Source organism: Pleurodeles waltl, chromosome 8, assembly GCF_031143425.1.
Source record: "Pleurodeles waltl isolate 20211129_DDA chromosome 8, aPleWal1.hap1.20221129, whole genome shotgun sequence".
NCBI classification, from domain to species: domain Eukaryota; kingdom Metazoa; phylum Chordata; class Amphibia; order Caudata; family Salamandridae; genus Pleurodeles; species Pleurodeles waltl.
Window position 1 is genome coordinate 507,362,593 of NC_090447.1, and position 26,355 is coordinate 507,388,947.

Here is a 26,355-nt window from a genome sequence, read left to right on the forward strand (position 1 = left end):
TCGGGTGAGCACCATTTCACTCCACTTCGTAGTGCCTGTTCTAGCACTTCTGCCGGTGCTGCCTACTTCTGAGAGGGCTCCTTGTCTTGCTCGACGCCCCCTCTGTCCCCAGACGCAATTGGCAACATCCTGGTCCCTCCTGGGCCACAGCAGCATCCAAAAACCCTAACCTCACGATTTGCAGCTAGCAAGGCTTGTTGGTGGTCTTTCTTCAGGAAAATACTTCTGCACAACTTTCCACGGCGTGGGGGTCCGTCCTCCAAAGGGGAAGTTCCTAGCCCTTGTCGTTCCTGCAGAATCTCCAGCTTCTACTGTCCAGTAGCAGCTTCTTTGCACCCACAGCTGGCATTCCCTTTGCATCTGCCCATCTCCGACTTGCTTGTGACTTTTGGACTTGGTCCCCTTGTTCCACAGGTACCCTCGACTGGAAATCCATCGTTGTTGCATTGCTGATTTGTGTCTTTCCTGCAGAATTCCCCTATCACGACTTCTATGTCCTTTGGGGAACTTTAGTGCACTTTGCACTCACTTATCAGGGTCTTGGGGTGGGCTATTTTTCTAACCCTTACTATTTTCTAATAGTCCCAGCGACCCTCTACAAGGTCACATAGGTTTGGGGTCCATTCGTGGTTCGCATTCCACTTTTGGAGTATATGGTTTGTGTTGCCCCTATCCCTATGTGTCTCCATTGCATCCTATTGTAACTATACATTGTTTGCACTGTTTTCTAATACTATTACTGCATATTTTGGTATTGTGTACATATATCTTGTGTATATTTGCCATCCTCATACTGAGGGTACTCACTGAGATACTTTTGGCATATTGTCATAAAAATAAAGTACCTTTATTTTTAGTATATCTGTGTATTGTGTTTTCTTATGATATTGTGCATATGACACTAGTGGTACTGTAGGAGCTTCACTCGTCTCCTAGTTCAGCCTAAGCTGCTCTGCTAAGCTACCATTATCTATCAGCCTATGCTGCTAAACACCCTATACACTAATAAGGGATAACTGGGCCTGGTGCAAGGTGTAAGTACCCCTTGGTACTCACTACAAGCCAGTCCAGCCTCCTACACTTCCCTCATTGGCTGACCTAAGGTCAGCCAATAAGGGAAGGCAGCAGTCCCAACCCTCCTAGGACCTGGAGGCTGAAGGTAAGTGTGTGTGTGTATGTGTGTGATGTTTTAAATTGAATGTTTGGTGCGCGTGCATGTTTGAATGTTATGAGTGTTGTTAATGGATGTGCGTGCGTGCCTGTGTGTGTGAAAGAATGAGTGTGTGTGATCTTTAAAAATGAATGTTTGGTGCGTGCGTGCGTGCATGTTTTAATGGTATGAGTGTTGTTAATGGATGTGCGTGCGTGTCTGTGTGTGAAAGAATGAGTGTGTGTGTGTGTGTGTGTGTGTGTGTGTGTGTCCCTCCCGCCCCCCTCCCTCCTAAAGCTGCCGACCGCCACTGCAGTTACTGTCTAGTAATGCAACTGATAGTATAAATCTGCGTTATCAATCTCTGAAAGAACATGTGCAATACCGAATTACCCAGAAGAAAGTACAGAAGAGCATGAGTCATGGATGCTAGAATGTCAGGTGAACATGGCATTACAAATAATCATTGCCCCAGAGGCCTGAGAAGCTTGTGTCCACAGGCCAGGAAATAGCACTAAGTGCCCTTAACTGACCCGGACCAACTGAGCCTGGAAGAGGGCAGGACATCTGCAACTATCAGCGATAGTTGTAAATGCACTGCTTTTAAACCAAGGAACGTAATCTTATCCCTGCTACCCTTTTCATGGTAAATACACGCCTTGCTGTTTTATGTCTTCAGCAGATAGCCAGCTTTAACTTCGTTAAGTTCCAAATGTAAATGCATGGATTTCTTGGTGTCCACTATCATGTGACTTTGCACGGGTTAGATATCTATCATCCTCCAAAGACAGTTTTATAAATTAGTTCATTGATTTCCTGTAGTCCATTTAGACACTTCGATATTGTGACAAGATACAAAAAAATTGAATCAACTGACAGTCTGTCTCTTGTAACTACCATAGAGTAGCTTTCACTAACGAAATGCAGTGTCTGAGCTTATATTTCTGTGAATTCCAGCATTGTATAATTAAACGCTTACTGCAATGGTGGTTCCTTTAACCAGTTCGAAATAGATACACCAAGGGAGCTCGGGGTCGATCTAAATATGCAAGTAGCACTCAAGAAAGGGAATAATGTCTGGTAATCACGTTACCGGTACATTTTCTCTCTCTGTAGCTTTTTAAACACCTCCACACATTTCCTGGGGTCCATAAGTAATACCGCACACCTTCCATTTGTTTACAGAAATGTATCTGCTGTCTCTGGCAGTCTTTTTGCTGCCGGAGAGTTTTGCTGGAATATCACACAAAAACAATGTTTACCACTGATTCGTCTCCAAAAACAGGGGACTTGCTTAAAAGATTGAGGGGGAAGAATGCTGATAACATCGGTAAGGCGTTGGCTGTTTCTACAATATTTTTCACCATATTCAACATCGTGCCCTAAAGGTCTTTCAATTTATACAAGAGAGCTTACAGTTGATACTTCAATTTGACCCCAGGGCGTTGAAGGCAAATGCCTTCAATATTTCTGATGCTCTTACCCCAGTCCAACTTTATTATATTATGATAATCAGAAAATGTGTTCAAGACAAAACCCTTCCCTATTTTGTTTCACAATGTTATAGTTACAAATTCCAACGTCACAAGGTCTAACCAAACGCATTGTTTGAGACAGTACCATTGGGTGCCTCACATATTCTCTCACAGACTATTGTCGTGCATTGCATGCTGTGTATGTCAGCCCCTCTGAATGGTCGTGCATAGAGTGGTCCATCAGAAATTACTTTCAGTGGCGCAACAAAGGCCCTTGGACCCCAGAGTGTGTGTGTGAGGGGGGGAGGGGGAGGGGGGGGGGGGGTTTGCTCGAGCTGCAGGGGATCCCTTAGCACAGTGCACTGACCTGAGAGCTCCTGAGTGAGTTTGGAGGGGAGCCCCTCCATGTACTTTGCAGGGGGGCTCCCTCAATTTTGGTTACGCCACTGATTATTTATTTACAGTTTGCGATCTTGTGAACAACACCTTCTGGACATAGGAATGCATTACATGAGAATAGTTACAACCCGCATGCAAGCAGTTTCCATAGAAAGAGTTTCACAACATTACACAAAAATTATATTTGAGCACAATAGCCAGTGACCGCCACAAATCTCAAGGGGAGGGGCAGGGGAGATCTGGGGGGCAAGGAGAGAAATAAAATAATTTAAAAAAACACCTGTTTCATAGCTGCTGCCGCTGCCCACCTCAATCTTCTTCCCTCGATGGTGTTGGTGTCCCAGCAGTCCCTGGGACACCAGCACAGGCTCCCCAGCAATCCTGGTGCTACTCCCATGCTATACCTAGCATGGGAGCAGCACCAGAATTGGTCTGAGTGGATTGGTCTGTGTGCTCAGACAGTGCACTGGGGTCTGTGCGGTTTCTCCAACTCAGCTGTGTAACACAGCCGGGTTGGAGAAATCTAGGTATGGATGCCAGTTCGGCCAGCCTAAAACAGCTGGCCAAACTGACATGCTCACTTAGTGCACTGACTCCACTCCCTCTCCTCCACCCTCCAATGGCCCAGCCCCACCCCTCCCTGCACCTGCTGGCTGAGCAAGCAGCTGAAAAATAAAACAATATTAAAACATTTTTTTATTTTTCTGCTGCTGGCTCAGCCAGTGGCGCGACGCTCCTTCACCATTGCAAAGGAGTCGCCCCGGACAACAGCTCCTACATATGAGAATGCTTTACATGAGAGCAGTTATCAGCTACATACAGTCAGTTTACATATGGAGTTTCACAATGTTACACAAAATGCATAACTTTAACACAAGGACTGTAGATTACATCTATGAAAAACATTTGGAATGAAGAAGTTCTGCTTACATTTTTTCAATAAAGTTTCAAAAGCCTCCCATTTCAAAAAGTCTCCCATTCATGTGCTATGTACCATGTGCATGTCAAAGGCTAATTGCGATGGTAATGCGTAGAGATTCAGTGGTATATTTACCATTCTTTTATGCAAAGCATCAAGGTATATTGCTACACTGCGTTGCATCAAAGGGAGAGGGCAGAAATGCTCTATATTTACAAAGGTATGTAACATTCCTGCTCTCTCTTCTTGAGCTGGCGCTGTGTGTTGCCTAGCTCCAATACAGGCACCTTTGCACCATAGTGCAAGGGTGTTTGTGTTATGGGCAGGATTGTTTTTGTGAAGGGACGGACACCTTCCTGTACAAAAACAATTTTAGATGCATATTCCTCTTTCTATTTGTGCTACAAAAATTCAGCACACATGAAAAGAGGAATTAGCAAGGAGAAATAAAGATATTTCTCCTTGTTAATGCCTTTGTCGGGTAGGCTCACCATTTTGAGACTAACTCAAGTTTACAAGCCTGTCTAAGTCTGGATTTGCATCAAACTACATCAGTGAATGCATTAGAATGCCCATGCCCCCACGCATGTAATGCCTATCCGTCGCAAAGAAACGTAAGGCACCTTTAAGCATTGTGTTGCTTTACTTTGTATTTACCAAACCATGCAAATTGGCTTTATAAATCCCAGATAAGGACTTGTGTTGCCTTGCAACAACTTGTGTTGACAAGAAAAATGGAAAACCTTAGTAAATCTGCCCCTCAGTTCCACTCAAAACAACACATCCAGTCCATGCTGTAGAGTTCCTGTTAAGAGCAGGAATTTGCACTGCCCGTGTATCAAGAAAGGAAGCTAGAGAGATCACTGTTCGTAGGAACATCTATCAAGGAATATTAGGAAGTTTGCAGATGCTGATGTGCAAAAGGAGCAGTGATCCAGGTACGTAACTAAGAAACCATACGTAGAAAACATTGTCTAGCACTGACTGCAAATAAAAGTTTCCTATTGGAGCATTATGAGCAGATCAGTAAGAGTGTGTCTTGGGTTCACTGGTTCTCATTTGAAGGGCGTAGCTTACTACCGGACGCAGATTTGTAAGAATGTACTTATCACACATTGCTCTGTAGAAGGTTGTTCACTTTGCAGTTCAATGCTGTGCCGTGCCTGCTGGGATTGATCCACTTGATATTCTGGTGCTATTTTTCCTGTTTCAAAAGACAATAAAGCAGAATAGCAAAGTAAATTAAATTTGGGGGGCCTTCAACAAATGAAAATTTCTTAGTTCTTTCCAAATTTTCATTCAAATGTTTCCATTTAGGGGCGACCAACATAGGTCCAAGGAGTACATTGTGGATACAAGGAATCATTCAAATCATGCAGTTGTACAAGAATCGGATGTGCAATACCAGAAGTGTAACTGAAAAAAAACACAAGATTAAAGAATAGCTATGTGAGGGAGAATATGACTTTTTTTGTCAAAACATTGTCTTGGATGAGAAGACCATCATGCTAATCTTAGTTTTCACCTTTGACATTGTGATTTTGGGTGGCTCTCACTTCCTCATTTTGCTCTAAATCACATAACTAAAATATGGTATCTTTTACAAAGGTAGCATTGACAAAGCCTATAGTTTTGGCCTTTGGCATCGTTGCAGTACTTCGAGTCATCTCTCACTGTCCCTCTAGTGTCAAAAACAACAGCCTGAAGTCTTTAAGAAGACTATAGTCCCTCAAGACGTTATTAGATGTGCCTTTAAAATCATAAGGAATGGCATAAAAGCCTTTCACACTGCTGCAGTATCTCGCGTTGTTACTAAATGCCTCTCTCAAGTTAGATGCAACTGATTTAAAAGTCTTTCAATAAACTGCAGTACTTCAGGGAATTACTAGATGCCGGTCTCTAGTCAGAAGTCAGTTTGAAATCTTCACAAAGCTGTGGTATCCCACAGTTGTTAATGGACGTCTTCATAAGTCAAAGGCAATAGTCTGAAAAGTGTTTCACAAATGTGCAGTACTTTCTAGTAGTTAATAAAAGAACCTCACAAGTCAGATCAAACTGACTAAAGTTTCAACAAAGCTGCAATCCTGCAAGCTGTTATAAGGTGTCCTTCTTAATTCAGATTCAGCTGCTTAACAAGTCTTTCACAAAATTGCAGTATTTTAGGTGGTTACTAGATGTTCATTTCAAGTGAGATCTAACTGTTTGAAGACTTCAAAAAGCTGTTGTTACTCAAGTTGTTGCTAAATGTTGTGCTTGAGTCGGATAAAGCTTAAAATGTCTTTCTCAAAGCTTCATTACCTTGTGTCATTACTAAATCTACCTCTTGAATCAAATGCAACTTCTTCAAAGATTCTTCACAAAGCAGTGCGGTTATGGCTTTAACCTAGAAAATTGCATAAACATACACACTATTGCTAGTCTAATGATTTGTGCATGTTTTCTACAGAATAAATATATACGTCAATGCTGGCTTGTGATGAGTAGTCATTATTGCAACTTTCAATAAAAGCAGTGAACACTATGCCTCATTTGTGATGACATCTGTAAGGAAACCTGTTTTTTGCAGGTCCCCCCACATTTTTCTCCCATTTGGACTACTACTAGCTGTTGGTTTTTCGACTCTGAGAGTGGACTGAGACCTGCTAATCAGACCTGTGCCAGTGTTCCAACCCCTTACAAAGTGCTTGTTGAATTGGCTACCCCCAATTGGCAGAGTCTCAGGGCCTGATTTAGATTTCAGTGGAAGGGTTACTCCACCACAACGGTTAGGAGTATCCCTTCTGCCCAAATATAAATCCTATTATTTTCTATGAGATTCACATTTTATGTGGACGGAACAGTTGTGACGGAGTAACAAATCGACTGAAATCCAAATCAGGTCCTGACTTACTTATAAGTCACTAGTATATGGAACCAGGGATACACAGGGCATGAAAGGCAGGGTGTCCACCAGGGTTGCAGCACTGATTATCCCACCCTGTTTGTGATAAATTACAAAATGGTATCCAGCCTGCCACTGCAGACTACAAAGGCAATAATAACACTGCTAGTTCAACTTTGCCAGTCAAACCAATAGCAATGATCCCACTTCCTTTAACAATATATGTAAGTCTCCCCTAAGGAAGGCATATCAAGCCTGAAGGCAGGGAGCTGTATACTATTAAGTAACTTATATATATGTCCTGACAGCAACTCTTCTTAAATTGTTGTTTTGCTGTGAGAGATAGTAGCCCCACTAATTAACACAGGGTTACCGGCTGACCACTTAGTCCAGCTAACTTCTAAATGGGTACTGTAAGATGGGTACTGTAAAGTATAAAACTAATTGTGGCCTTAAACCTAACTTGATGCCCGAGTCAAAGTTAATGTCAATATTAAAGAAATGTAACTTTTAGAAAGTTGCCACTCTGGAATCCAGTTTGTCCAGTGGTCTCACACTGTCACTGGCTACCAGACAGCTTTCTGCCATCCTGGGGAGTAGCATGATTGACTCCTAGGCTTAGGAGCAATAGCAGCATGCTACTGGGCAAGGTGTTACTTCCCCATCACAGGAAGCCACTCAGGGTTTTAGCATAGAAGGTGATCTTCGAAGGCAAAGCATCCTTGAATGGGCGAATGAAGATCACACTCTTGAGGGGCTGGCCTTTGTTCAGGTAGACAGACTGACGGCAGGAACAGAGGGGATACCAGTGCCTGAACTGTTTTTTCCTGTGGGCATATACCCCACAGGTAGAGACACCTCTAGGGTGGGCTACTAAGCTCTTAACAGCTGAGGAAGGGTCCCAACATCTTGAGAGTGGGCAAAGTAGTGCACTCTGCTATTGCTAGATGCCTCTAATAGCTGGAAACACATCACCAAGAGGGAGGGGACATGGTAGCTCATTGACCAGTTACCACATCATCCCACAGAGCACTTTCTATGTATATGTAAGGAAATGCCTCCTTGGCATGGCTACCCCCTAACTTTTTGCCTTTGCTGATGCTAAGTTGTGATTTGAAAGTGCCTGGGACCCTGCTAACCAGGCCCCAGCACCAGTGTTCTTCCCCTAAACTATACCTTTGTCTCCAAAATTGACACAACCCTGGTACCCCTGGTACCAAGGACCCTGACACGGGAAGGTCTCTAAGGGCTGCAGCATGTCTTATGCCACCCTAGGGACCCCTCACTCAGCACATACACACTGCATCACAGCTTATGTGTGCTGGTGGGGAGAAAATGACTAAGTGGACATGGCACTCCCCTCAGAATGCCATGCCAACCTCACACTGCTTGTGGCATAGGTAAGTCACCCCTCTAGCAGGCCTTACAACCCTAAGGCAGGGTCCACTATACCACAGGTGAGGGCATATGTGCATGAGCACTATGCCCCTACAGTGTTTAAGCAAAACCTTAGACATTGTAAGTACAGGGTAGCCATAAGAGTATCTGGTCTGGGAGTTTGTCAAACACGAACTCCACAGTTCCATAATGGCTACTCTGAAAATTGGGAAGTTTGGTATCAGACTTCTCAGCACAATAAATGCACACTGATGCCAGTGTGCAATGTATTGTAACATACACCCAGAGGGCATCTTAGAGATGTCCCCTGAATACCTACCCGACTTCTAGTGTAGGCTGACCAGTTTCTGCCAGCCTGCCACACACCAGACATGTTGCTGGCCACATGGGGAGAGTGCCTTTGTCACTCTGTGGCCAGGAACAAAGCCTGTACTGGGTGAAGGTGCTTCTCACCTCCCCCTGCAGGAACTGTAACCCCTGGCGGTGTGCCTCAAAGGCTCACCCCTTTTGTTACAGCTCCCTAGGGCATCCCAGCTAGTGCCCGCCCCTCCGGCCACTGCCCCCACTTTTGGCGGCAAGGCTGGAGGAGATAATGAGAAAAACAAGGAGGAGTCACCCACCAGTCAGGACAGCCCCTAAGGTGCCCTGAGCTGTGGTGACCCCTGCCTTGAGAAATCCTCCATCTTGAGCTTAGAGGATTCTCCCAATAGTATTAGGGATGTTCCCTCCTTCCCACAGGGAGGAGGCACAAAGAGGGTGTAGCCACCCTCAAGGACAGTAGCCATTGGCTACTGCCCTCCCAGACCTAAACACACCCCTAAATTCAGTATTTAGGGGCTCCCCAGATCCCAAAAAATCAGATTCATGCAACCTGAAGAAAGAAGAAGGACTGCTGACCTAAAAGCCTGCAGAGAAGGCCTTGTAGGTCAGCACCTGCTCCAGCGAAGCATCCGACAGGGACCAGCGACCTCTGAAGCCTCAGAGGACTGCCCTGGACTACAGAACCAAGAAACTCCTGTGAACAACGGCCCTGTTCAAAACCAGCTACTTCTTTGAAACAAAGAAGCAACTTCCAAGGACTTCACGTTTCCCACCGGAAGCGTGAGACTCTACACTCTGCACCCGACGCCCCCGGCTCGACCTGAAGAAAATTAGCACCTCAGGGAGGACTCCCCAGAGACTGCGAGCCCGTGAGTAACCAGAGACGACCCCCCTGAGCCCCCACAGCGACGACTGCAGAGAGAATCCAGAGCCTCCCCCTGACCGCGACTGCCTGTAACAAGGGACCCGACGCCTGGAACCAACACTGCACCCACAGCCCCCAGGACCTGAAGGAACCGAACTTCGATGCAGGAGTGACCCCCAGGCAACCCTCTGCCTTGGCCAGGTGGTGGCTGTCCCGAGAAGCACCCCCTGTGCCTGCCTGCACCACTAGATTGACCCCTAGGTCCCTTCATTGTTTTCTATCTGAAACCCGACGCCTGCTTTGTACACTGCACCCGGCTGCCCGTGTGCCGCTGAGGGTGTGTTTTGTGTGCCTACTTGTGTGTCCCCCAGTGCTCTACAAAACCCACCTGGTCTGCCCCCCGAGGACGCAGGAACTTACCTGCTGGCAGACTGGAACTGGAGCACCCCTGTTCTCCATAGGTGCCTATGTGTTTTGGGCACCTCTTTGACCTCTGCACCTGACCGGCCCTGAGCTGCTGGTGTGGTAACTTTGGGGTTGCCTTGAACCCCCAATGGTGGGCTGCTTATGCCCCAGGACTGAGACTTGTAAGTGTTTTACTTACCTCCTAATCTAACCTTTACTTACCTCCACCAGGAACTGTTGATTTTTGCACTGTGTCCACTTTGAAAATAGCTTATTGCCATTTTTACAAAGACTGTACATGATATTGTTTTCATTCAAAGTTCCTAAAGTATCTAAGTGAAGTACTTTACATTTAAAGTATTAATTGTAAATCTTGGACCTGTGGTTCTTAAAATAAACTAAGAAAATATATTTTTCAATATAAAAACCTGTTGGCCTGGAGTAAGTGTTTGAGTGTGTGTTCCTCATTTATTGACTTTGGGTGTACAACACATGCTTAACACTACCCTCTGATAAGCCTACTGCTCACTACCACAAAATAGATCATTACAATTATCTACTTTTGCCACTATCTTACCTCTAAGGGGAACCCTTGGACTCTGTGCACACTAATTCTTACTTTGAAATAGTATATACAGAGCCAACTTTCTACAGAAAAAAATATGACACCCCGCACTCCTGGCACTCTGAACTTCAGATCACGCCAGAACTGTAAAGAGGACCAACAAAAGACTGCCCTGCTGACCCCTGGACTTGGCGAAGACAGGCTGCCCCATCTGCTGACCCAGAGGGGGAAAACTTCCACAGAGAAAGTTTTTTTGTTAAAAAAACCCTCACTCACCAGGGTTACACCTTGGTGGCATGCTTCATCATTGGATTTCTTCCCGTTCTGACACAACTTTTTAATCATACCACCCCCGCGAGATGTATTAAACTAGTAATATCATCCAGAGGGGGGGTATTTTTAATTTACCAAGACCCAACCACTCCTATCCTTTGCTAGCATTTGCATCGCTGATATCAATAGTGCTCCCACGTATTCCGTTGGACGCAGCATGCCTCGTCTGCAGCAGAACGGGAAGAAACCCAATGATGAAGCATTCCACCAACGGGTAACCCTGGTGGGTGAGGGTTTTTCTAACAAAAAAACTTTTTTTCTGTGGAATTTTTTCCCCTCTGGGTTTGGTGTCTAAATACGTTTACTGAAGCTTCAAGGAGGATAGATCCTTCCGTTTAACCCTCCTTCTCCCCCCCCTTTGTTTAGCATGCCCCATCTGCTGGACTGCTGCTGCCACACCTTGGGCTAGCAAAGAGAGGACTGTGTCTGTGTTTTCTGGCTTGAGGAAAAGTTGCTCCATCAGCCCCAGACCAAAGAAGTGACTTCAAGCATCAGTCAGCTGACCCACTGGAACCAGCACCAGAACCAACAAGCTGAAGTAGCCCACCTCAGAAGAATCTCCCCTGTATGCCATTGGGTGACCCAAGAGACCAATACTCTTTGGCCAAAAGTTGCACCTGGGTCAGCCAGACCCAGGAGTGTCATCTGAGTCCAGATTGGTCACCCAAGAGGGACACCAGCCTCCACCAAAGAATATCACTGGGACTGCTGTGGACAGAGACCAGTAGCCCAGTCACATCTGGCCTTCTACTGTCTCAAAGAGGACTTTCAGGGACCCGACCTCTGTGCCCAAAGTTACCCCACCCGACCCATGGACTGAGAAGTAACTGCAAGGCACCCCCGTCGACCACACAGCACCCAGAGCATCCTGGAGCATCTCACTTCTCCTGTATCCACAGCATCAGGACTACTCCACTGAAGTCAACAGCAGTCATACTGTAAAGTGTAGAACTGGGCTGGGAAATGCTTTAGTGGCCAGGTTTCTGTTCAAATACTCCTTATTGACCCCCTAGACCTTCTACTCGGCCAGAGGAGTCAAACTAAACTCTTCCAAACGTTTTAAAAACTACAAACATTATGGTTGCCAGTTCTTGTTTGCGGTTAAACTGAGATTTAAGTTTTCTTTACAAATCTGTTTCATCAAAACCCTGCAGTGGATTTTGCTTAACTTTCACTCTAAAAATTCATAAACATATCATCTATTTTTATGAACTGGTTACAAATTGGTTTTGGATTTCTTTTGTGTCGTGTTGCTTTCATATTTGATTGTTTGGTAGTGTTAAATGCTTTCCACTAGTTCCTTTGTTTAAGCCTTGCTGCTCAAAGGCATAGCTACCTAGAGTTGAGATTAAGGTTTTACAAATTAGTCTGACTGGTCCCAAGACAGTGTTTTCAAGTGTATTACACAGTAAGTCTGCACAGCCATACAATATATTACAACCAAATCCTAATATTACACTGTAATATAAATAGGTACTGGCAGTCACAGATATGAGCAAGTGCTCATAAAATTATTCTTAGCACACTGTATTTTTGATTAGTAATGCAAAATAATGCAAAAAATATAAAAAGAAAGGACATTTATTTTGCTCAAATGTAAGTATATCTATGTGCATTTGTACTATGAATTATTTTAGAAAAGGTGTGTTTGGCGACTTGATACTGGATGTTCCTCTTTATTCAGGTGTAAAAGTCAGAAGTTTTTCAGAAAGCTGTAACACTTCAAGTGGTTACTAGTTCTATCACTGGAGTCAGATCTGCTTAGTAGATGTTGCTCTTGAGCTAGGTGTAGAAGTCTTAAGTTTTGCAAAAACTGCAGTAATTCAGGTGCTAACAAGGTGTTGTTTTAGAGTCTAACCTGAAGGCTTTAAAACTTCACAGAGCTGTAGTACCACAAGTCATTACTAGGTGTCCCTGGAATCAGAGCTAACTACTTCAAGACTTTGGAGTGTTTCAATACCTCAAGTCATTATTAGGTGTCCCTTAGCCCCCAGATTCAATTGATTGAAATGTAATTTTAAAAACTCAGGGAGCGTGGCTTCAACTTATAAATTTAAAAATTTGTATAAAAGTTATAGTTACTATATGTGTGCTCTTTTCTATAATATAAATATTGTGAAAAATTGGTTCATGATAATTAGCAAATATAATAACTTTCAATACATGGCTCAATTACTATGCAGCAATTGTTATGGCATCCCAATATAAATAGGACTAGCAGTCATTGGAATGTTGAATATTTTCAGATACAATCTTTGCGAACTATTTTATTGGCAATATATATGTGCGCTAATACACTGCATTTGCTTTTAAGATCTATTTGGCTGTTTTGGTCCTTTGTACTATGCTGTGTGTTGCTTTAGCACAATAACATTGTTAGAACCAGCCAATGCATAACATATATGTATATATATAGATTTTGTTTTATATAGTTTAATGATCAGGTCTACAGATAGAGAAGGGGAATGGCAATGGGCATCTGCTTCACCCCCAGCTATGCTAATTTACATATGGACAGGTGGGAGGAGCAAGTGCTCAGAGCCGATTTCTCTAATGAATGGGGTAGCAACTAGTTTTCTGGGCCCGGTTCATCTATGACTTTTTTGTTATTTGGAGGGGGTCTAGGGAGAGTGCCAAGTCCTTTGTTGACAGAATTAATCTGAACAACTTAAATTTGCAATTTACCAGTACCATTAGTAAAAAGAATTTGGTTTTCTTGGATCTAGAAGTTTATGAGCACAATCATAAACGCCAAACCAGAATACAGCGAAAGCCATTGGCGGGTAATACTGTCCTGTACGTGGACAGCTTCCATCCAGTGAATTTGAAGATGAGTATTCCTTATGGCGAAACATTACACGCAAGAAGGAATTGTAGTGAAGATGGAGAATTTATGAACACAGTGTGTGAGATTACACAGAGATTTAGAGAAAAAGGGTATGCGGAGAAGGTGATTGAAAGATCTTGTGAGAAGGTGAAAAAGATGAGTAGAGGGCAAGTTTTGTTCCAAAAAAAGGAAGAACAAAGAAAAGAGGCCACAAAGATGAGATTCATCACCCAGTACTGTATCCAGCAGGGAGCTATCAGAAAAATCCTCAACAGACATTGGCACTATCGTTGGTTCATTTATGCCTGTAAAGGTGGGCTGTACCTTCAGGAGAGCAAAATCAATGAGGTATGATCTTGTTAAATCCTACCCCACAGTTACCAGTGGAAAATGGCTACAAAAGAGTAAAGGTTTTCCTAAATGTTCAAGTTGCAAAGCATGTGAATTTGGAACATATAAGACACAGTACAAGTCATCCTTAGCGGGGGCCTCAGTTAATGTCAAAGGAGCATACAAATTCAGAACTGGTTTTGCAATATATCTATTGGAATGTCCTCGTGGCCAGCAACATGGGGGAGTACAAATAATCAAGTCCACAAAAGAATTCTGCAGCATGTGAGAGCTATGAGGCACAAAGATCAGGCCTATCAGGTCGCTTGGCACTCTGCCAAAATGCATGCAGGTGAAGTATCTGGACTAAAATATTATGTGAAAGATGGAGGGGCAAAAAATGTAAGAGGAGGAGACAGAGAAGGAACTCCAGAAAAAAAATCACTTCTGTATTAAAGCTGGATGCTAAGGCCCCTAACAGGTTAAATATGGATGAAATTATATTCACATTTATTATTTGGGAATCATGCCTGTTTGTATTAATAAATTATGTTCAAGCTCCCTGGCCTAGGAGTAGTAACAGGGAATGGTCAAATTTGCACAAAAGCAAGTAATACATGCACGGAGGTCCAATTCATTATCTTATAGGTACATAGAGGAAAATGAAGAACATCATGGGGGTTATAACAACATTGGAGGAGGTGTTAATCTGTCCCAAAAGTGACGGTAAAGTGACGGATATACCACCAGCCATATTACGAGTCCTATATATCCTATGGAACTCGTAATACAGCTGGTGGTATATCCGTCACTTTACCGTCACTTTTGGGACGGATTAACACCTCCTCCAAAGTTGTAATAACCCCCTATGTTTTCCCACTTAGGCATGATTGTAGTTTAGCAGTGACAAGTGTGATGATAATTAAAACAATCAAGAAGTGGCATACTAACTTAGGAGGTAAAACATATCAGCCTAGAACAGTACAGGAGTAATGGAGAGAAAAATTCTGTTTGCCCACTTGGGCTTAATTGTTTATTGTTTCATTTATTAAATATATAATTGTTGTTATTTATTTAAAACTTTCTTTCACAGGCCTCAGTTTCTAGTAACATAATATTTGGATGTTTGCTCTAAGCACGTTATGAATTAACAGTTATGAACTGTTTCAGAATGGAAAGATAATGTTTTGGGAAGATATCTGACCAATATTGCACTTTTTGGGATTAGGTAATAGTGGTGACATGGTATTTCTTTGATGTTCATTGAATAACACAGAAACGCTATCACATATTAATGTGCAATGACCTCCACTTCCTGTAATGTGAACAAGGCCATGTGAGGCCAAAACGCATCATTGCCGAAGGTTGCTAAAGGTGTGCGAGGCAAAATTAAGGAGTTGTAGCCCATGAAGTATTGACGTCCTACTGTACTGTGTGTGGCAGGACTGTAAATTGAAAAAAATAATATATATATATATATATATATATATATATATATATACATATATATATGTTAGAAATGGGGTCTTTGGTTGACAGTCATGTTACCCCCCGTTCAAGCAAGGACCCTCACTCTAGTCAGGGTAAAAGAGAATAACCCTCAGCTAACCCCTGCTTACCCCCATGGTAGCTTGGCACGAGCAGTAGGCTTAACTTCAGAGTGCTAGGTGTAAAGTATTTGTACCAACACACATAGTAAATTAATGAAAACACTACACAACACAGGTTTAGAAAAATAGGAAACATTTATCTAAACAAAACAAGACCAAAACAACAACAAAATCCACAATACACAAGTCAAGTTATCAATTAAAAAGCAAAAAGAGTCTTCATGTAGTTTCAAACACACACTAACACTGTTAGCGTGAAAATGTACCTTGGATGCATCAAAAATAACCCAGCACGGGCGAGGGTGTGTCGAAAAGGGCTTGCAATGCTTCGGTTTCACTCACGAGCGAGACCTTGCATCGTTTCTCCTTTCGTTCGGTCAGCGTGTTTCGTTTCTTCTCTCCAGCGTTGATCCGGTCAGCACTCTCGGGTACGGGCAAGCTTGGCATTGTTTTTACACATCCAGCGGTACTTGCGCCGGAAATCCAGCCACACGATGATTCAAAAACCACGCAGCACAGTTTGCGATCTCACCAGCCTCCATCAGCGATGCTGCGCATCGTTTCTCCCGCTCCGTGAGTCGATTCTTTAGTCGCGTTGCAGGCGAGCGTCGATTTTCAGTCACGAAGCCTGCGGCGCGTTGATTTTTCCGATGCAGATCGGATTCGCGTTAATCTTTTCCCTGCAAGGCGTCCTCTGTGTGGATTTCTTAATCTTAGGCTGCCAGCTTCTCCTTTGAGGGTCCCAGGAACTGGATGGGCACCACTTGGCAGAGTACAGGCCCCCTGACCCCTTAGTTCTGTGACTATAACTCACACCCTCGCCATGCACTGCTAATTACTCAACATATTATATCAATCATGATATCTTCTTTGACATCATAATATTACTGTAACATTTGCATTAAAATTATTTATGAGAAAACTGTGCATGGTGAGGGTGCGAGTTATAGTTACCTTAGGGCACTAGTTCTAATTACTTGAAATAACTCTAACTATAACAGCTGAATTTCTATGGTTTTGTGTGTGTAAATTGTGAACCTAACTATAATGTCCCTGTAACCTTTGCTTTGTTAGTGAATTTCTGTCAGGGCCCTGAAACCACCCCAATAACTGTGCCTGATCTGCCAGGATACTCAGGTACATTGTTTTAACCATGTGAATATTGCGCAACTAGGCTGTCTGTATTCTTGCTGTACAACTGTGAATACATGCTGGTTGTTGCTAATACTTGTTCTAAATTTACTTGGTTTTGCCAATGCTTGTTGCACTGTGTGACAAGGCTGCATTTGCATATTTACATATTTGCTACTACCAATGTTTGTTTATTTTGTTCCGGCCATGTGGTTTTGTCAAGTACCTCCTGCCTTGAACACTTGATGTTTACCGGTTAACAGGCAAGCCCACGCCCGAAGCCTTCAGGGAGCAGCTGCTTCGGGCTTTCAAGCATGAATTGTGAGGGCTATAAATATTCTTGCCTCAGTGCATGACTTTGCTTTGCTTTCTTTCCTGTCTTTCTGGGAAGGCCTTCAGAGCTCTGGAATTCTCTCTAACCCCTCCTGCTCCCCTCCGACTTCCCTTAAGCAGATGTTTCACCAGGGATCCAGCTGAGCAGAAACTGTCTCTGTCAGCTAAGTGGAAGCCCTCTTCCTGGGAGTTGTTTTTTGGGATTTATCCTGTGTTTCATGTTGGTGAAGACTTTGAAACTTAACGCATGCAATATTTCTTTTGTGACTTTCTACTTTGAAAGCCTCTTTTAAAGCATGGGGGCCTTGATATGGATAACTTTACATTATTAGCTCAGTGACCTTGATAAGATTTGTTTTGTGGGTGGGAAGTGTGGCACCACGACTTCCGATAGTTTATTGATTTCTGTGTATGCAAGTAGTTTTTTGCAACCCTGTACTGAGAATACCTGATGTTTGTTATTTCACTATATTGTAATGTATTACTTATTTGTGGAGTGGATTATTATGCCATTTTTTTAGAAAGTGTCAGATCAACACAAACGACTTGGTGAACTACCTAAACAGTTTTGGGACATTCAGAATCCTTTATTTTTTGCACAGTAATCCAAAAGAAGTGAGAGCCAATAGCAGTTGCTGAGATTACCAGGTTAATGCACTGAGATTACTGCATGGGATGTATTTATTACAAAAGTGATCTGTGCATATTCTAATGTATGTTGTTTGAGTTGACTGTCTTTCTGTGGCCCATTGCTGCGCTAATATTCTGCTTCTTTCTGTCCATCCCAGAAAAGCATCTCAGAGAAGCATTCTCCCAAAAGGTTACACTGACAATCTTCCATTATCCGAAAATGCTGACACCTGGCTGGACCTGGTGAGAAGGATTGCGGTGTTCTATTTCTCTCTCCTCCAAATCCCCTTCCCTTTTGTGACACCTGTCAAGACTGCTGGTACAATCAGCAGCACCGAGAGGTGTCTCAGGAGGATGGGGGAACAGTCATCGCCCTTGCAGACAACCTACATTTCCGGTGAGTGGCAGTGCCAGAACAATTTCTCAGGTTTTGTCCAGTGAATTTCTATGTTTTTTAAATTCTATTTCCTAACTTTAATGTCCCTGTAACCTTTGTTTTTTTCAGTGAATTTCTATGTTTTTTTTTAACATATAGGGCCTGATTCTAACTTTGGAGGACGGTGTTAAACCGTCCCAAAAGTGGCGGATATACCACCTACCGTATTACGAGTCCATTATATCCTATGGAACTCGTAATACGGTAGGTGGTATATCCGCCACTTTTGGGACGGTTTAACACCGTCCTCCAAATTTAGGGCCATATTTATAATCCGTTTGCGCCAAAATTGCGTCGTTTTTTTTTACGCAATTTCGACGCAAAACTAACGCCAACTAACGCCATATTTATACTATGGCGTTAGAGGCGAATAGCGCCAAAGTTCCCGGAATGTGCGTCATTTTTTAGCGTGAACCCCTTCCTTGCGTTAATGATATGCAAGGGAGGCGTTCCCGTCTAAAAAATGACTCCCAGGCCTTTACGTGGTATTTATACTCCCGGCAAAAGAGACGCCCGGGAGTTGGCGTGGCAAAAAACGGCGCATTTGCGCCACTTTTTAACGCCTGCTCAGGGCAGGCGTTAAGGGGCCTGTGGGCTCAAAATGAGCCCACAGGTGCCCTCCCATGCCCCCAGGGACCCCCCCTGCCACCCTTGCCCACCCCAGGAGGACCCCCAAGGATGGAGGGACCCACCCCAGGGACATTCAGGTAAGTTCAGGTAAGTATAATTTTTTATTTTTTATATTTTTTTTTGGTGGCATAGGGGGGCCTTATTTGTGCCCCCCTACATGCCACTATGCCCAATGACCATGCCCAGGGGACAGAAGTCCCCTGGGCATGGCCATTGGGCAAGGGGGCATGACTCCTATCTTTACAATGATAGGAGTCATGTTGATGGGGGATGGGCGTCGTTAAAAAATGGCGCAAGTCGGGTTAAGACGATTTTTTCGACGTAACCTGACTTGCCCCATTTTAAGACGCCCATGCGCCATTTTCCCCCTACGCCGGCGCTGTCTGGTCTACGTGGTTTTTTCCCACGCAAACCAGGCAGCGCCGGTCTGATTGCGCCGTCTAACGCCATTCCATAAATACGGCGCCCGCATGGCGCTTCAGAATGGCGTTAGACGGCGCAAAACTTTTTGACGCTAAACTGCGTTAGCGCAGTTCAGCGTCAAAAAGTATAAATATGGGCCTTAGAATCAGGCCCATAGTAATTTTCATTACTCTATGTTAATCCAACCACCGTCACGCATGGCCGGCGCTGGTTGGCCACAGGGTCTGGCCTGTGGTCAGGCTCTGTGGTCAATCCCTTATAACCACCCAATCTTGCGCCGCACATGGCTGAAGGTTGTGCACAGTGTAGTTGGCTTCCGGGCCTGCAACCAACCACCCTAACCACCCAACTCTGAGGGAGAGAGAAAGTGAGAGATTGAGAGAGAGAGCGATTTAGGCTTTGATGAAGATGTATCTAGAGTGAGGTACTTCTGGACAAATTGAAAAGAAAAATATTTTTTTCCAATTAAAAAGAGTGAGATCACCTTACACTATGGGGGTCATTCTGACTCCCGCCGGGCGCGGTCACCGCGCGCCCGGCGGAAGCCGCCAAAATACCGTACCGCGGTCGGAAGACCGCAGTGGGTATTTTGAGGTTTCCCCTGGGCTGGCGGGCGGCCTCCAAAAGGCCGCCCGCCAGCCCAGGGGAAACCGTCCTTCCCACGATGAAGCCGGCTCGTAATCGAGCCGGCGGAGTAGGAAGGTGCGACGGGTGCTACTGCACCCGTCGCATATTTCACTGTCTGCTAAGCAGACAGTGAAATACAAGCAGGGCCCTCTTACAGGGGCCCCTGCAGTGCCCATGCCATTGGCATGGGCACTGCAGGGGCCCCCAGGGGCCCCGCGACACCCCCTACCGCCATCCTGTTCCTGGCGGGCGAACCGCCAGGAACAGGATGGCGGTAGGGGGTGTCAGAATCCCCTCGGCGGCGCAGCAAGCTGCGCCGCCTTGGAGGATTCCAACGGGCAGTGGTAAACCGGCGGGAGACCGCCGGTTTACCCTTTCTGACCGCGCAAATGCCCTCGGGAGCACCGCCAGCCTGTTGGCGGTGCTCCCGTGGTCGGTGGCCCTGGCGGCCACCGGCCGCCAGGGTCAGAATGACCCCCTATGTAACTTAAATATTTATAGTTGAAAAAAACTGAAGCATGAAATGACCACAGACCTGTCTAGATTAGAACCATCAACCTTTAGTGTGCATTTTTGAAACATTAACCACTATGCCAGAGGTGACTCCTCACTGTGCACTCTTTGAAGTCATTTTATAGAGAGACCATTGCACTAACTATCTCTCTCTCTCTTTTTCATCCCTTGATGGGATCGAAACGAGATAGAGAGTGACACCTCCGTGGGGGAGCCTGAAGGCCCCTGCAGTCCTAGCCAGCTCCCGACGTCCTTCAGGAGCAATGTTTTAATCTGTTTCCTTGCAAGCATTTTTGTGTGTGGGTAAACAGATAAAAACATCACTTTCTAGAAGTGAGAGCTGTTTGACAGTGAAGTGTTTGCTCTGACTTGGTGGGAGCTGTCAAAGGGATGGGCACCCCAGGACATAGCAGGAGCCTGCCCTTGGGGTGGTGCTTCCCAGGGCCATCATTGGCTCCACGAAGGGGCTGCATGGCCCCCTCCAAACTAAAATAGTCCCGGGGAAGTGGTGGTTCCTGTGGCTGTGTGGGCAGCATGCTTCCCCTGCATGTATTTGATTACAGCACCAGGGAGGTAGTGGCCCCTGGGGCTGTGTGTTGGGCCGCATGGGACCCCGCATTGTATTTGATTACAGTCCAGGGGAACAGGCTGTCCGCAGGGCTGCTAGGGGGCCAAGCAGCCCCCCCACATTGTATTTGATTACAGCCCCAGGGAGGTGGCAGGTCTCGGGCCGCAGAGCGGCTGCGCACCCTCTGTATTGCATTTGATTATAGGCACAGGGAGGTCGTGGTCCTTGGGGCTGTGGGTGGACAACACGGGCCCATGCATTAAATTTTATTACAGCCCTTGGGAGGGGGCAGTCCTTGGGGCTTGGGTGGGGGGGAGACACAGCACCCTGCATTGTATTTCATCAAAGGTCCAGGGAGGTGGTGCTCCCTGGGCTACTGGGGGCCACACCCCCTGCATTATATGTCATCAAAGCCCTGGGGAGATGGCAGTCACAGGGGCTGTGGGAAGGCTGCACGAGCCCCCGCATTCATTATAAATAAGCTCCGGGGAGGTGGCATTCCCTGGGGCATCAACCGTAGGAGTGGGGCCCTGTGCTTCCCCTTCCTTTATTTAAAGATTCACCTGGGTCCTGGCCCACCCGGTGGCTTCTTAAAAACAAGCATAGGAGCCCATGCTTGTCTTTTTCGTAAATGTTTGCTGCAAATTTGCGGATCCACCACAAATTTGCTGCAAAGATGTTTTTAAAATGCTTTTTTTGCCCCGGGGGGCCCTCTGGGACCCCAGCACCAGAGCTAAGGGGTCAGGTTGACCCTAAACTGCCCCCTTTTTAAAAATAATTTTTTGTGGGACTCGGCTGAAGCCGAATCCCTTCCTGGTTGAAGTGTTGGCAGCCAATCAGAGCTCTGTGATTCCCTGCACAAGCTCATTATTATTCACGAACCCTTTGTGCCTCTGGATATCTGTATTTAGGTTTCTTTTAATATTTCAAACAGTACTGAACTGATTTACACCAAATAACAAAAAGCACTCTTTCTGGACCAAGAGCTATCTTTCTGACAAATTTGGTGTAATTCTGTCCAGCGGTTCGGGCTGCAATTTTGTCTAAAATCCTTATGGGAATTATTTTGACCCCCATTTTTTTCAGCCCTCGCTTGACAGTTCACTCTGAAACTTCCCATTAACAACAGGATTCTTGGGAACACTTTTTATTTAGAAAATTGCGTGAAGATTTGTCAAACGGCGACAAAGATATAGAAAGTCAAAATATGCTTTTTCAATGGAAACATTGTCCTAACTATAACTACCTACTTCCAATTGCCAATAGGTAGAGTGTATATATTCACTAAAAAAAACATAGGTTACAGGGATGTTTGTCAACACCAGGACAGTACGTGCTCTATGGGCAGCATAATGCAGAATGGCAAACCTTGTGCAATGTAATAATTCATGCATTTTGTGCTGATATTGCATACTAACTTTTTGCAATACAGGTATTTATCTTGAAATGTCATTAATGATGTTTGTAATGTATTGTTCATTTTCAAGCTTCTTCATTTGCAAAGCCTTTCTTGCAGCCTGGCTAGGGTGTGGCATGTGGGCGGGGTTTGGGTCTATTTAAGGAACCCAGCCCAGGTCCACGTGCACACTATTCAGAGGTCCCGGTGCAGAGCAGCAGCATTTTCCAGGGCTCCTGTTCCAGAGGCCTACTTGGACATTTCTTGGCCCTGTCCTCATTTGCTTGCTGATCTTCAAGCAGGGCGGTAAGGTGGAGTTCGGGATACACCTCGACTCCGTTTTCTAGAAACATTTGAGTTTTTGGCTTTGTGATTTACCGCGTGTTCGATTTACTCTTGGCAATTAACCCTTGCAGTTCGGATCGGCAGAGTGCACGATAAATTCCAGGCATTTGAATCTTGATAGTTGAATCGGCAACAGTGTGCGCGATTCATTCTTGGCAATTAACCCATGTAGTTTGGATCAGCAGAGTGTGCAATCATTTTCAGGCATTTGAATCTTGATGGTTGAATCGGCAACAGTGTGCGCGATTCATTCTTGGCAATTAACCCTTGCAGTTCGGATAGGCAGAGTGCGCAATCATTTCCAGGCATTTGAATTTTGATGGTTGAATCGGCAACAGTGTGCGCAATTCATTCTTGGCAATTAACTCTTGCAGTTCAGATCGGCAGTGTGCGCGGTCATTTTCAGGCATTTGAATCTTGATGGTTGAATCGGCAACAGAGTGCGCCATTCATTCTTGGCAATTAACGCTTGTAGTTTGGATCTGCACAGTGCGCGATCATTTCCAGACATTTGAATCTTGATGGTTGAATCAGCAACAGTGTGGGCGATTCATTCTTGGCAATTAAACCTTGTAGTTCAGATCGGAAAAGTGCGCAATCATTTCCAGACATTTGAATCTTGATGGTTGAATCGGCAACAGTGTGCGCGATTCATTCTTGGCAATTAACCCTTGTAGCTCAGATCGACAGAGTGCACAATCATTTCCAGGCATTTGAATCTTGATGGTTGAATCGCCAACAGTGTGCGCGATTCATTCTTGGCAATTAACCCTTGCAGTTCAGAGCGGCAGAGTGCGCGATCATTTCAGGTACTTGAGTCTTGATGCGCGGTCTGGCAATAAGGAGCGCAATCACTTCCGGGCAATTGAATCTTGTAATTTAGATCAAACAGAGTGTGATCTTTCTAGACAGAGCAAGTTGAGTCAGTTTGCCAATTCTACAGTATCATTCATATAGCAGTTAATTCTTTGGGAACAAATGTATTCATTGACTCTTGTTGTGATGTAATTGCTATTTAAAGGATTAACTTGAGAAAGTTCAATGTTCAGAGTATATGATTATAAAAAGGTCATGGTATTGAAAAGTTCTTAATCTCTCATGTTATTAGAGCATAAAGAGTTAAAACAAAGTTCATGAAGATTGATGTGAATAACCTTGCTATTGTGTTCTTAACTCTTGCTTCCACAGGTCTCTTTCCCACTGTTCCCAACCTAAACCCCATCCCCGCTTGGCCATTCTTTAACTCTGTGCTATAACGGCTAGTAGAGTTTGGAGCTGCCAAGAGGTGGACATATTGGGAACAGGCGCAAACCCCGAGGATCCGGTCTCGCTGACAGAGTTATAGTTAGGTTCTGAATTTACTCGTACAAAATCATAGCATAGAAATAGTTATAGTTCTTTCAAGTAACTAAAACTTGCACCTTAAGGTAACTATAACTCGTGCCCTCACCATGCACAGCTGTCTCATCAATAATGTTATTGCAAATGTTGCAGTGACAGTATGAAAGATGACATAGAATATGTCATCAATTATATAATATGTGGAGTAATCAGCATCCCAAAAAGGATGTCATGCTTCATCATCGGTCTGCTCCTCGTAGTACCGGTGCTGCAATGTCCTACAGGCCCCACGAAGGGTCACTTTGGCGGAGATCCTCTTATTAGGTGCTGTATTGTGAAGCCTATAAGTGTAAGAGTGTCCTAAAATATGAGGTCAAATATGCAGAACTAAATTTAAGTGAAGGGAGAAGTGAATAACTAAAACCATCTAGGTGTTATCAAAAAGTCATTTAAATAAATGACTTCCCTTAAGTCCTTGACCTGAGTGAGTGTGTAGCCTTCTAGAATCTTTTCTGTTAGGAACAGTATCCCTTCATTTTTTGATTAGTTATTAAGTGGAAAACAAATTTGTGTATTTAGGGACGTGGATCCGTTGTGACTCCTGCACAAAGCTTTGCGACTCTCCATGTCAGAAGGAGCAGTGTGATTTGCTGGCTTTAACTCGTGCAGAAAGTTGCGGCTGCCATTTTATGAACTGGAAAACTGTCCCAGGGATTTAAAATAGGGGCTTAAAATAATAAAATTGGTCAGGGTAGAGGTACTCTGACCCCATGAGGTTCATTAATGAGTATTTGAAGATCCCTTACGACTTTAAAAAGGTTTGAAAACCTTTTTTTTGGTCACAATCGGGGCGTCTCGACTCTGTTGTGGCATTCAGTGTGGCCCCCATGTAACGGCCAGACGGAGTCGCAAACCCTGCAGAAAAAAATATAGATTCATACACTCACTCACACATTAATACATGGACTGTGTGGCCCTTTCAGACACTCAGACACCCATTCACAGCCCCACTCCAACAATTATACACCCACTCAGAGCACCACTTAGTCATTAACCCCTTCCCCGCCACGGACGTAACCATTACGTCCTGAATGCTGCCCTCGGGAGAAGCGCTAGCGCTCCCCCGAGGGCCGCCCCCCCACCCCCCCAGGTCAGGGCTGAAAGGGGAATCCCTTTCCCTTCAACCTCTGACCCCTCCCACCCCCCCGTGACGTCAGCGCGCGCGACAATCACACAACCTCCCCCATCGCGCTGGAAGCAGAGCTTCCAGCGCGATCGAAAGAGAAATGCTCAGCATTTCTCTTTCGATCACGTGGGGGAGGCAAGGAGAGGCTTCAGAGGGAAGGAAATGTATTTCCTTCCCTTTGAAGTCTCTCCAAGCGTTTCAAAAGCCGGATTGCTTGCAATCCGGCTTTTGAAACGCCCACTAGACACTAGGGATATTTTTTTGGGGGGGAAAGTGACAAAAAGGGAGCGACCCCTTGGGCAAGGGTGGCACCCAGGGGGGCATTTTTTTTAAGGCCTTTTCTGTCCCCCTGGGGGCAGATCGGCCTATTATTAGGCCGATCTGCCCCTGGAGGGGGCAGAAACCTCTAGACACCAGGGATACTTTTTTGTTGTTGTTTTCTTTAGTGTTTTAGGTGAGGGGAGCAACACCTTAGGCAGAGGTCGCTCCCATATGGGGCAAATTATATTTAGGCCATTTCTGCCCTCCTTGGGGGCAGATTGGCCTATTTTTATGAGGCCAATCTTCCCCCAAGGGGGGCAGAAACCACTAGACACCAGGGAGTTTTTTTTGTTTGTTTGTTTTTCACGTAAGGGGAGCGACCCCTTAGGCAAGGGTCGTTCCCCTGGGGGGCAAATTTATTTTAGGCCATTTCTGCCCCCCATGGGGGCAGAAACCACTAGGCACCAGGGATTTTTGTTGTTGTGTTTTACAGATGGGGAGCGTCCCCTTAGGCCAGGGTCGCTCCCCTGGAGGGGCAAATTGTATTTAGGCCATTTCTGCCCACTTTGGGGGAAGATCGGCCGATTGTAGGTCAATCTGCCCCCAAGGGGGGCAGAAACCACTAGGCACCAGGGATTTTTTTTTGCGCCTTCACGCAAGGGGAGTGACCTTGTACGCAAGGGTCGCTCCCCAGGGGGGTTGGGGGGGCAAATTTATTTCAGCCCATTTCTGCCCCCCCTGGGGGCGGATCGGCCTATTGGTATTAGGCCGATCTGCTCCCAGGGGGGGCACAAACCTCTAGGCGCCAGGGCAAATAGTTTTTTTGTGGATTTTTTTTTGTTTGTTTGTTTTTTTAGAGATGGGGAGTGACCCATTAGGCAAGGGTCACTCCCCTGAGGGGCAAATTGTATTTAGACCATTTCTGCCCCCCTTGGGGGCAGATTGGCCGATTTTAGGTCAATCAGAAACCACTAGGCACCGGGGATTTTTTTTGGGTGCCAGTGTCACGCAGGGGGAGCAACCCGATAGGCAAGGGTCGCTCCCGGGGGGGGGTGGC